This window comes from Oncorhynchus mykiss, chromosome 23 (assembly GCF_013265735.2).
Source record: "Oncorhynchus mykiss isolate Arlee chromosome 23, USDA_OmykA_1.1, whole genome shotgun sequence".
Taxonomy (NCBI): Eukaryota; Metazoa; Chordata; class Actinopteri; order Salmoniformes; family Salmonidae; genus Oncorhynchus; species Oncorhynchus mykiss.
Genome location: NC_048587.1, coordinates 10,432,931 through 10,446,517, shown reverse-complemented (window position 1 = coordinate 10,446,517; position 13,587 = coordinate 10,432,931). Strand labels below are relative to the sequence as shown.

Below are 13,587 nucleotides of genomic sequence, written 5' to 3'. Positions count from 1 at the left end.
AGGTCCTCAGAGGCTGATCGGTTTCAGTTTCACCTTTACATTGACAAGTGGTTTGATTTCTCACCAGGAAATGTATGTAATGACAGTGTCATAGAACTTCACAAAGTCCTGTTGCTGCTTGGACCTTTGTGCTGACAATTGTTTGTCCATCAGCTGCTTGGTCTGGTATCCAAAAAAACTGTTCTGTTTCCGCTGAAACATCTTCATTTTGAAATGTTGGACTTCCTCGTAAACATCTGTGATGCAGAGAGTTGTTTTCTCCAGCTTTGTTACAAGTTGGTCAAAAACACACCCCACGTTGTGGAAAAAGCACAGATAAATCTCAGCAGCTTCCGTTTTTTTCTAAATACTAAAAAATACTCTTCAGCGCCACAGGACAGGTCTCCCCAAAGGACCTGAAGTACGAAGTAAGAGCTGGCCAACTTTGCAGGAGACGATCGACAGCTGTATGAAGAGAGCCATCGTGTGCAAACATGTCGCAGAATTTCCCTCCATTCAATGTCAACAAAGGCAAAAAAATGCACTCAGTTTCTCTCTTCAGGAAGCAGATACGGAGAAGTGGCTGTAGATCTTTAAAACAATTGTCTCAATATCCACTGACAGCTGATCGCAGGTGTGCTTGCAGGCATTATGAGCTATGTGAGCTGGGCAATTAGCTTACAGAATGGGATTGTTGGCACTGCTCAATAACTGGTAAACAGAGAGGTGTTTTCCAAAGTTGACATTGGCATTATCTGCTGCATAGGGCTGTGATGATGTGTCTAATATCCAGTTCATGCTTTTCCAGACAGTTCATCAGAGCTTGATGTATACCATTTGCAGTTTCACCATTGTCTTCATAAAAGTCAAGTAACTTGCACTGCACTCCATCAGACACAGAAATATCTCACGCACACTGGAAACATGTTTCTATTTCCCTTGTTTGAGGCATCACTGGCAACTGAGAAATAGACGGGCTCACCTTCGGTTGGGGACACAGTGTTTGGTCCTAAAACATTCATTGTAATCGTCTCAGCTTCCGTTCTTCCCAAGTGCATCTTCACACCATTTGAGTCATGAAAGAAAGCACCTTTGATCTTAACAAGACAGTCGGTGCTGTTGTAGCTGAGTCTGTGTTTAACCGTATGGTACGCAGTAACCATATGGTACGCAAGTAAGGCTTCACTTGCCGGGATTTTGTTATTTTCACGAAGAATGCACCGATATTGCTAGCACCTTCAGCTAATTTGGCCTTCTTGTGCATTTCTGTGGATGCATGCTGAGGTAGATCATTCTTTCCTCCATGGCCAATTGAAAATTCCCGAAGGCATAAAGTACAGAAAGCTTTCGTCGAGTCACCACTGACGGGCTTAACCCACGTCTATTTTTGCTTCCTATTGTTTGTTGTAGCTGAACAGTATTTACTTTTTTGCAGGTTTATCCATATTTCCTTGATATGCCGACCCGACCGAACAGCAACAGATTATTTATTTATTTATTTTTTATTAATTTCAAATCAATACATAAAGCACATGAGGGAACACAAGCATACATAGATTACAAACAATAGGCAATCGAGCTAGGGGGTACAATATCACATTACAATTACACAAGGACCTTAAGGGACATGCATATACTTACAATTCTAACAGCTTTTTTGTTAGTAGAGCATTTAACTGTCTTAAATACAGTTACATTTCTTTTTGTAGGGTACGAAAATGTGGTTTTCTGTTTGTAAATTTACATTTGTGTATATGAAATTTGGCCAAAAGAATAATGAAATGAATTACATAAAAATGATTCCACTTATTTATATTGTATGTAAAGAATCCAAACAGTACATCTCTCCACAATAGTGTAAAATCTTCATAAATGTGTTCAATTATAAACCTACTGATGTCTTGCAACAGTTTTCTTACATGCATACAATGCCAAAAAAGATGCACAACTGTTTCTGGGTGGTCATTACAAAAGGAGCAATTTGAGTTGATGTTTTCCTTAAACTTCTTCATATAGTGGTTGGCAGGATAATATTTATGAATAATTTTAAAGAAAACTTCCTTAATATTGTTAACAAATAGGTATGTGGCAACATTGAAACTTTTTTCCAACAGATATTATCAATAAATCCATTCCAATAAGGCATGACATGGTATAGATACAACATCCTGCTGAAACAAGGATCATATCGCTCTGTTGTTGAATGGACCAAAAGAGAAACAAATCTTTCCTTGACATGTTCCTGAATAACATAGCAACACCTGAGGGAATGGCATCTAAAACAATTGCAAAATCTTTAGGTGTTACGGGGACCTTGTAAAGTGATAAGAATTCTTTATAACTGAGTAAAAGACCCTCTGCATTTACCAGTTGGCTCACCAATAGGATATTATTTCGGAACCAATATTCTAAAAACAGAGGTATTTTTATACAATATATCCCGATTATTCCATATATAATATCTGTGTGGAGAAAAATTGTGTTTATAAATTAAGGACCATGACAAGAGAACCTGCCGATGAAAAGCAGAAAGTTTCACTGGAACTTTGTCAATATTATAATTGCAAAACAACATGAAGTTAAGGCCACCAAAAGTAGAGAAGACATGATGAGGAATAAAATTCCAGATAGAAGTGGGTCTTCTTAGGAATTGTTTTATCCAATTGATCTTAAAAGTATTATTTAAAGTAGTAAAATCCAGAAAATTCAGTCCTCCATTCTCATAAGTGTTCATTACAACAGTTTTCCTAATGTAATGGGTACGGTTTCTCCAAAGAAAGTTGAAAAGCATCTGGTCTATCTCCTTGCTTATTTTACGGTCAAGATATAAAGATAGCGCACCATATGTTAGTCTAGAGATACCTTCAGCCTTGGTTATTAGGACTCTACCTTTTAAAGATAAGTCCCTCTATAGCCATTGATTTAGCTTCTTCTGTTTTTTTTAATAAGAGGGTTACAATTTAGTAAGCCTCTAGACTTCTGATCCTTTGTAATGGTTATGCCTAAATATGTAAGTTCTTCTTTTACTGGAATACCATAATATGATGATGTCACACAATCTTTGACAGCCATGAGTTTACATTTCTTAATGTTAAGATATAGACCAGACGCTTTGGAAAAGGATTGTATCACATTGATCGATATGGGAATTTGGTTAGCGTCTTTCAGGAAAAGTGTAGTATCGTCAGCCAGCTGGCTTATAATAATGTATTTACCAGCTATGGAGATACCTTGTACAGGACTATTATTTAAAGAATTTGCAAGAAGTTGGGTGATTAATAAAAACAGGTACGGAGAGATAGGACAACCTTGCCTAATTCCTCTCTTTAACTCAAATCTAGGTGAGGTGCCATATTTCAATTTGATAGAGCTGTTACCATTTGCATAGAGAGTCTTTATAGCCTTACAGAAAAAATCCCCAAAGCCAAGTCTCTCAAGGGAGTGGAAGAGAAACTGATGCTCTACTGTGTCAAATACTTTATAAAAATCTAAAAAATAATATGAAACAGCAACAGAAATTACTTTGCAGGAATTTGGCGCGTTTACGCTATACTGTGATTGGATGAATATACGGGACAAGGGAGGTCCGGTATGGGACAAACCAATTTAGCCCAATATAAGGGACATATCCGCTAACACGCGACAGTTGGCAACCCCAGATGACACAGCCCATTAAGAGTGGTTCTGAAGCTTCTCGGTGTAGACCTGAGGTAGACCTGAGGAAGACCAAACATATATTTGCTAGGCTCTCAAACCAAATCTTCTTCTAAGTGTTTTTGCCATCCTTAATTTACTAGCTACAATCTCCCTTTTTTGTAATGAAGTAATTACAACAGTTCGAGTAACTTTCTTCACCTGTTGGTGTCAGCAAAGACACAATCACTGAGTATTGTGGAATATCTATATGAACGACCGATAGACTAGAAAAGATTATCGGCTTTGATGATAGTCCCACTACTGTACATAGCAAAACTGCCGCTATGCCAGCCCAACACTCACCGCCTGAGCCACGAACACTGGACAATGCCGAAGAATGTCTAGCTGGGAAAATCAGCAGCAGCAGCAAGGTGCAGTATTGAGAAAAGTATTAATTGACACAGTGAACAAAATCTAACTCATGCTGCACATAAGGCTTGAGTCGACGTGTCCGGACATGCGTGCAATAAGCCATCTATGTGACCTGTTACCAAATATTACGATAACTAACCCATTCATATATGGTGTTAGCTAGCTAGCTACATTAACTACTATGCTAGCTAGCCTGCTAGATAAACATGGTGCTATGATATTTGATAGGAGATATTTAGCCAATGTATCTAACTAACATTAGCTGGTTATCATTTTTACATGCACATACACATATACAAATGTACAGTGGGTATACAGTGGATGTACACATTTACAATATCAGTAAGAATACAGTATATCTAAATGCAGGGAGATGGACAGAGTGCAATGCAGTGTAGTGCAGTTATTTTGTGTGCAGTTCACAGATGGCTTGATGCGGTGTTCAGCATAGAGTGCATAGTCCTTTAGTCTTTATAGGCCAAATGGCCGGTTGGTGAGGGCAACAGCCCGGGGGAAGATACTTTTCAGGTGGCGGGAGGTTTTGATCATGAGTGACCTGAACCGCCTGCCAGAGGTGAATTTTTGGAGGAGGTGGTGACTGGGGTGGGATGGGTCTGCGATGATCTTTCCTGAACACTTCCTTGCCCGATTGAATTTCGTCCTGGCAACCAAATTGTTTAGAGATGAGTCCTTACAGCTAAAAAAAATAATAATCTCCCAATCACAGAAAACTACTAAAAATACTTGTTTCATAAATTATCACAAATCATGATGTTACGTTGGACCAATTTGTATCGAATAGATATTTTTTATTCTCAAACTAACAGCAGAGCCTATATGATGTCCTTCCATACACGCAAGAGTGATTGATGTGTGACGCGTAAGAGTGATGCTCCTATGCAAACAAAGTTTGATCAGCAGGCTAATATAAGTCCCCAAATGGAAGGCAAACAGATTGTTTGTCATCTGTAGCACCATAGACTCCGCTGAGCAGCTAAAACAACTCGATAACTGCATTGACCTGTATTGTAAATAGGCCTATGCCATCTTAATTTACCCAGTTTATCAAGAGATTTAGCTTTAAAAAACATTATTACATTATGTTGTTATGTAGTTAGATTGTACCATTTGATTTGAAAATTGCTACTTTAATTAATGCATACAGGGCCTTCAGAAAGTTCACACCCCTTGACTTTTTCCACATTTTGTTGTGTTACAAAGTGGAATTAAAATGGATTTAATTGTAATTTTTTGTCAACTGTCTACACAAAATACTAATGTCAGTGGAAGAAAACAATTTTTTTCATAGAAAATAACACTAATACTGTACATCTTGATTAGTTAAGTATTAAACCCCCTGAGTCATTACATGTTAGAATCCCATTTGGTAGCGGTTACAGCTCTCACAGAGTCTTTCTGTGTAAGTCTCTTAGAGCTTTGCAAACCTAGATTGTACAACATTTGCCAATTATTCTTTTAACATTTTTCAAACTCTGTCAAGTTGGTTGTTGGTCATTGTTAGACAGCCATTTACAAGTCTTGCCATAGATTTTCAAGCCAATTTAATTCAAAACTGTAACTAGGCCACTAAGGAACATTCAATGTCGTCTTGGTAAACAACTCCAGTGTATATTTGGCCTTGTGTTTTAGGTAATTGTCCTATTGTAAGGTGAGTTTGCAGAATGAACCAGGTTTTCCTCTAGGATTTTGGCTGTTAGGTCTATACTGTTTATTTTTATCCCCCCCAAAAACGTCCTTGCTGATGACAAGGATACCCATAACATGATGCAGCCACCACCATGCTTGAAAATATGAAGCGTGGTATTCAGTAACGTGTTGTGCTGGATTAACCCCAAACATAAGGCTTTGTATTCAGGACAAAAAAAAAGTACATTTCTTTGACACATTTTTTTTATGGTTGTCACGCTATGACCTTTATTTCCTTTGTTTTGTCTTTATTTAGTATGGTCGGGGCGTGAGTTAGGGTGGGCAGTCTGTTTGTTTTTCTATGTTGGTTTTTGTGTTCAGCCTAGTATAGTTCTCAATCAGAGGCAGGTGTCGATAGTTGTCTCTGATTGAGAATCATACTTAGGTAGCCTGGGTTTCACTGTTGGTTTGTGGGTGTTTGTTTCCGTGTGAGTGTTTGTCGCCAGACGGTACTGTTTCGGTTTTCGTTTTCATCACATTGTTTATTGTTTTGTATTTCAGTGTTCAGTTCGTTTTTAATAAATCGTCATGAACACCACGCTGCATCTTGGTCCGATCCTTACTTTTCACTCTGTCATTTATGTTAGTATTGTGGAGTAACTAACATGTTGTTGATCCACCCTCAGTTATCCCCCCCATCTACCAATATATGCCCTTCTTTGTGAACCATTGGAAAACCTCCCTGATCTTTGTGCTTGAGTCTGTGCTTAAAATTCACTGCTCAACTGAGGGACCTTACAGAGAATTGTAAGTGGGATACAAAGATGGGGTGGTTGTTTAAAAAATCATGTTAAACACTATTATTGCACACAGAGTCAAAACTGTAACTGTAAACATTTCTAAGAACATAATTCCACTTTGACATTATTATTTAATTATAAAAAAAATAAATGTAACCTTTTTAACTAGGCAAGTCAGCTGGTCTCAATACCCTTCCTCACACATTTGTCATGTTCTATGATCCTCTAAAGCCTAATTTCCATTGGAACTTTGAAGTCAACACAGGTTGGGCTGGATTTAGTGGGCAAGCTCGAATTGGGTTTCTACTTTCTAACGTTATCTAGCTAGCTAAATGGTTAGTGTCGTTGCTAGGATAACAAGTTAGCTAGCTAGCTTAATTCCTACCTTGCTTGCCCTTGCATTGGATATTAGCTGTAAAAATAAAGAGATTCACACACTCATATATATATATATATATATATATATATATATATATATATATATATATATATATATATATATATATATATATATATATATATATATATATATATATATATATATCTCCCAGTAATTAATTGGGTAAATCACCAACTTCTTGGCATCGCTGTGCCTTCAGTGTAATGTTATGAATGCTTGAACCAGGTTATGTAGACAAACAGTGCAATTAGCGCAACCAATGACAATAGTGAGTGGTGTGTCATATTTACATTTAATGAGAATGAATTGAGTGAAACTGTTAAACAATAGTTTATAACATTGAATATATTAGGCTATTGTTATCATATGGAAACATAAATATTGTACATAATGTTAGCATCAACATACATTATTGTTTAATTCAATTTAACACACGTGTGTGTGTGTGTGTGTGTGTGTATATGTAATTGTTACCTATTTCATTACATTGTTTTGTTACATGTAATCTTTTGGTTCAACCATAATGCATAATAAGCATCATCAACAGGGGGGAACATATTGGGTGTGTCCATTTATAAGACTTGTTCATAAAAGAGAGAACTGTTCATAAAGAAGGGCCTGAGATCAAAGTCAATATTCAGATCACTAGGGGTCAATGTTTTTAGATATATCCAGTAAGACTCCCTTTGTAGTGGTAGGATCTCGGTGTTACCACCTCTCCTTGGTAGAGCAACATGCTCAATGCCTGTGTATTTGAGAGAAGAGAGAGGATGGTTAGCTTCAACAAAGTGAACTGCTACTGGATAGTCAATGTTCTTACACCTGATTGGGCTGCGGTGTTCAGCTATGCGTTGTTTTAATTGTATTTTTGTTTGTCCTACATAGGCTTTCCCACATGAACAGGTGATGAGATAGATTACTCCCTTGGTCTTGCATGAGATGATACCCCTAACAGCTTTCAATAAGACCTGGCCAGCTAAAATTTCTGCTAGCTAACAGTAGCTAGCCAGCTTTTTTTCAATTCTGATTTGCTAGCTAAAGTTAGGTAGCTAGCATTCTAGGACTGACTGTTCTCATAAAAGTTTATTTTGTAGTGCAAAAAATAATGAAGGATCCAGCTATGGTGGTAATTGGTATCATGTCTGACTACTGCAGTACTGCTTGTCTATGTGCAAGCTAACAGGACCAGATGAGCTAGCAAAACATGTTGTCAGCATCCAGCAGTGATCAGCTAGCTGATGGTTGCATACTACTCGAGCTAGCACAAGTTTTGAAAATGGGCTGCGCTGGCCTGGGTTTACCCCTGACTGCGCTCGAATTTGAGAATTACATTCCAGCCAGCTCGAATTTGGCCCTAGTTTTAAGTGCCAGTGGAAACGGGGCTTTATTCAGCTCAACGAAGGCCTTCTGCTGCTATATAAACACACAGAGAAAATGTTTCCTGTTAATCTTTGAACTATTGATTTCAGAGGTCTGACCTCTCTGGCATCGCTCATGCTCTTTCTGGAGCTGCTCCACCTCCACATTCAGGCTGAGGGAAAACCAGGGGCGCAACTTTAGTTTTAGAAGTGGGGGGCGGCATTAATTTTTAAAGTGTCCAGTTGGATAAACACTCCAAACAGCCTACCCGACTGCTCGGAGGCGTCTGCATGGTCCTAAAGCACACAGTTGCCTGTTTTGTATCACATTCCAATGATAAAACTGGGGGAGACAAAAATGTAATTGTGACATGCCCCCCCCCCCCCCCCCCCCCCCCCCCCCCCGCCATCCCCAGTGAAAGTTGCGTAATGTTATGTTTGCACTGTTTCCCCCTATCAGTGAACAATGTGTGGGGAAATAATAGAGATGTGACTTAGCAGGATCAACAAGCTGCTTTGTGAGCTCGAGAGTTTGGTTAAGGGGGAGGGGAAGTAGATATTACAAATAGTTGACACATTGTGTCATACTGTGTGCACACGACATCTGATTTACGGATAAGCGATTCAGTTTCTCTTAGTGTTCTGGATAGATTTTGTATCCTACTCTGTCCTTTATGCTGTACACATGAAACATGACCTAATTAGAATGTTTGGTAGCATGTACAGTGCCTTCGGAAAGTATTCAGATCAGATGACTTTTTCCAAATTTTGTTACGTTACAGCCTTATTTGGAAATTTATTAAATCGTTTAATCCCACTCATCAATTTACACATAATGACAAAGCAAAAACAAAGCAAAAATGTATTACAAATAAAAAAACATAGGGACGGTGCAAGGAATCCTCCAGACAAGACACTTGGCATTCGGGCCATCTTGGTTTTATCAGACCAGATAATCTTGTTTCTCAGGGTCTGACTCCTAGCGGGCTGTCATGTGCCTTTTTTAGTAAGAAGTGGCTTCCATCTGGCCAATCTACCATGAAGGCCTGATTGGTTGGAGTGCTGCAGAGATGGTTGTCCTTTTGGAAGGTTTTCCCATCTCCACAGAGGAACTCTAGAGCTCTGTCAGAGTGACCATTGGGTTCTTGGTCACCTCCCTGACCAAGGCCCTTCTCCCACAATTGCTCAGTTTGGCCAGGCGGCCAGCTCTAAGAAGAGCCTTGGTGGTTGAAAACTTCTTCCATATAAGAATGATGGAGGCCACTGTGTTATTGGGGAACTTCAATGCCGCAGAAATGTTTTGGCACCCTTCCCCAGGTCTGTGCCTCGACACAATCCTGTATCGGAGCTCTACGGCCAATTCCTTCGACCTCATGGCTTGTTTTTTGCTCTGACATGTACTGTCAACTGTGGGACCTTTTATATAGACAGGTGTTTGCATTTCCAAATCATGTACAAAAGCATCAAATAGCCCCTGTGATATGCAAGTGTTTAGGGAAGTTAGGAACCAACAGGCAGTTCGGAAAGCTAAGGCTAGCTTTTTCAAACAGAAATTTGCATCCTGTAGCACAAACTCAAAAAAGTTCTGAGACACTAAAGTCCATGGAGAATAAGAGCACCTCCTCCCAGCTGTCCACTGCACTGAGGCTAGGAAACACGGTCACTACTGATAAATCCACAATAATTGAGAATTTCAATAAGCAGTTTTCTACGGCTGGCCATGCTTTCCACCTGGCTACCCCTACCCTGGTCAACAGCCCTGCGCTCCCCACAGCAACTCGCCCAAACCTCCCCCACTTCTCCTTCACCCAAATCCAGATAGCTGATGTTCTGAAAGAGCTGCAAAATCTGGACCCCTACAAATCAGCCGGGCTAGACAATCTGGGCCCTCTCTTTCTAAAATGATCTACTGAAATTGTTGCAACCTCTATTACTAGCCTGTTCAGCCTCTCTTTCATATTGTCTGAGATTCCCATAGATTGGAAAGCTGCCGTGGTTATCCCCCTCTTCAAAGGGGGAGACACTAGACCCAAACTGCTACAGACCTACAGTGCCTTGCGAAAGTATTCGGCCACCTTGAACTTTGCGACCTTTTGCCACATTTCAGGCTTCAAACATAAAGATATAAAACTGTATTTTTTTGCGAATAATCAACAAGTGGGACACAATCATGAAGTGGAACGACATTTATTGGATATTTCAAACTTTTTTAACAAATCAAAAACTGAAAAATTGGGCGTGCAAAATTATTCAGCCCCCTTAAGTTAATACTTTAGCGCCACCTTTTGCTGCGACTACAGCTGTAAGTCGCTTGGGTTATGTCTCGATCAGTTTTGCACATCGAGAGACTGAAATTTTTTCCCATTCCTCCTTGCAAAACAGCTCGAGCTCAGTGAGGTTGGATGGAGAGCATTTGTGAACAGCAGTTTTCAGTTCTTTCCACAGATTCTCGATTGGATTCAGGTCTGGACTTTGACTTGGCCATTCTAACACCTGGATATGTTTATTTTTTTAACCATTCCATTGTAGATTTTGCTTTATGTTTTGGATCATTGTCTTGCTGGAAGACAAATCTCCATCCCAGTCTCAGGTCTTTTGCAGACTCCATCAGGTTTTCTTCCAGAATGGTCCTGTATTTGGCTCCATCCATCTTCCCATCAATTTTAACCATCTTCCCTGTCCCTGCTGAAGAAAAGAAGGCCGAAAAAGTCTGAAATATCCAATAAATGTTTTTCCACTTCATGATTGTGTCCCACTTGTTGTTGATTCTTCACAAAAAATACAGTTTTATATCTTTATGTTTGAAGCCTGAAATGTGGCAAAAGGTTGCAAAGTTCAAGAGGACCGAATACTTTCGCAAGGCACTGTATATCTATTCTACCCTGCCTTTCTAAGGTCTTTGAAAGCCAAGTTAACAGACATTACCGACCATTTTGAATCTCACCGTACCTTCTCCGCTATGCAATCTGGTTTCAGAGCTGGTCATGGGTGCACCTCATCCACGCTCAAGGTCCTAAACGATATCATAACCTCATCGAAAAGAGACATTACTGTGCAGCTGTATTCATCGACCTGGCTAAGGCTTTCAACTCTGTCAATCACAACATTCTTATTGACAGACTCAACAGGGTTGGTTTCTCAAATGATTGCCTCACTTGGTTCACCAACTACTTCTACGATAGAGTTCAGTATGTCAAATCGGAGGGCCTGTTGTCCGGACCTCTGGCTGCTGGTGATTCTTTGATCCACCTCTACGCAGATGACACCATTCTATATACCTCTGGCCTTTTGTTGGACACTGTGTTAACTGACCTCCAGGTGAGCTTCAATGCCATTACAACTCTCCTTCCGTGGCCTGCAACTGCTCTTAAATGCAAGTAAAGCTAAATGCATGGTCTTCAACCGATTTCTGCCTGCACCTGCCCGCCCGTCCAGCATCACTACTCTGGATGGTTCTGACTTAGAATATGTGGACAATTACAAATACCTAGGTGTTTGGTTAGACTGTAAACTCACCTTCCAGACTCACATTAAACATCTCCAATCCAAAATTAAATCTAGAACCGGCTTCCTATGTCGCAACAAAGCATCCTTCACTCATGCTGCCAAACATACCCTGGTGAAACTTACCATCCTACCGATCCTCAACTTCGTCGATGTCATTTACAAAATAGCCTCCAACACTCTACTCAACAAATTGGATGCAGTCTATCACAGTGCCATCCGTTTTGTCACCAAAGCCCCATATACTACCCACCACTGCGACCTGTATGACCTTGTTGGCTGGCCCTCGCTTCATACTCGTCGCCAAACCCACTGGCTCCAGGTCATCTTCAAGTCTCTGCTAGGTAAAGCCCCACCTTATCTCAGCTCATTGGTCACCATAGCAGCACCCACCCGTAGCACGTGCTCCAGAAGGTATATCTCACTGGTCACCCCATAAAACAATTGTTCCTTTGGCCGCCTCTCCTTCCAGTTCTCTGCTGCCAATGACTGGAACGAACTGCAAAAATCTCTGAAGCTTACCTCCCTCACTAGCTTTAAGCAACAGCTCTCGGAGCAGCTCACAGATCACCTGTAAATGGCCCATCCAATCTACCTCATCCCCATACTGTATTTATTTATCTTGCTCCTTTGCACTCCAGTATCTCAACTTGCACATTCATCTTCTGCACATCCTACCATTCCAGTGTTTTTAATTGCTATATTGTAATTACTTTGCCACCATGGCATATTTATTGCCTTACCTCTCTTATCCTACCTCATTTGCACATGCTGTATAAAAAATGTTCTACTGTATTATTGATTGTTTGTTTATTCCATGTGTAACTCTGTATGTGTCGAACTGCTTTGCTTTATCTTGGCCAGGTCGCAGTTGCAAATGAGAACTTGTTCTCAACTGGCCTACCTGGTTAAATAAAGGTTAAATAAATCAAATAAAAATGTAATTTACCACAGGTGAACTCCAATCAAGTTGTAGAAACATCTCAAGAATGATCAATGGAAACAGGATGCATCTGAGCTCAATTTTGAGTCTCATAGCAAAGTGTCTGAATACTTATGTAAATAAGGTACATCTGTTTTTTGTATTTTTATACATTTGCTAAAATAAATAAAAACGTTTTGTTTTGTCATTATGGGGTATTGTGTGTAGATTGCTGGGGATTTTTTTAATTTAATCAACTTTAGAATAAGGCTGTAATGTGGAAAAGTGAACGGGTTGGAATACTTTCTGAATGCACTATGTTTTGAGAGTGTCAAACTCTATGAAATGTCTCTCTTTTGAGTGGGTGGGGTTGAACAGTTTGGCATGACTCTTACCGGTCAGTTTCAGCCTCTCTCTGCTTTAGCTCCTCTGTCCTACTCTGTTGCTCCGCCTTCATCTTCCTCAGCATGGAGTCAATGGCACTCAGATCCCAGTTCCATAAAATGGCAATCACAGCCATCCCAAGAAGCCACCTGGAACATGCCAACAAACACATAAGCCCAAACAAGGCTTGTAAAACACATACACAGACACCCTCTGTCTCTCTCTCGTTCTCAAACACACACACACACACACACACACACATACACGCAGAGATATAGAACCTTGATTATTGCATGCCTGCTCTGGAGTGCTGACATCACCTGCGTGGGTCCTCGGGTCTGCCCCCAGCTGAACTGCTCCAAGATGGCACCCAAAAAGGAGCTCTGTAGATTGGCTGCCATCCAAACACACCCTATTAAAAAAAACACTACCTTACATACTTCTGCAATTGCTAAGGCCTTAGGCATGGACACCTAACTCCAATATTCAGAAGTTGTTTGCCTGCTGGAGGACGTTTGCATATGA

The 13,587-nt window shown here is 40.0% G+C and overlaps 1 long non-coding RNA gene across 2 annotated transcripts; it reads right to left on the bottom strand.

Moving 5' to 3' along the window:
* Window positions 1-7,179: 7,179 nt before the first annotated feature.
* LOC118943896 lies at window positions 7,180-13,587 on the bottom strand. 2 transcript variants are annotated; one of them, XR_005039237.1, is made up of 3 exons: window positions 13,383-13,587; window positions 13,074-13,211; window positions 7,180-7,639 (listed from the first exon to the last, which is right to left on the bottom strand). It is a non-coding gene; the product is annotated as an uncharacterized LOC118943896 (long non-coding RNA). The 2 variants fall into 2 exon arrangements; XR_005039238.1 differs by lacking the exon at window positions 7,180-7,639 and adding an exon at window positions 10,883-10,937.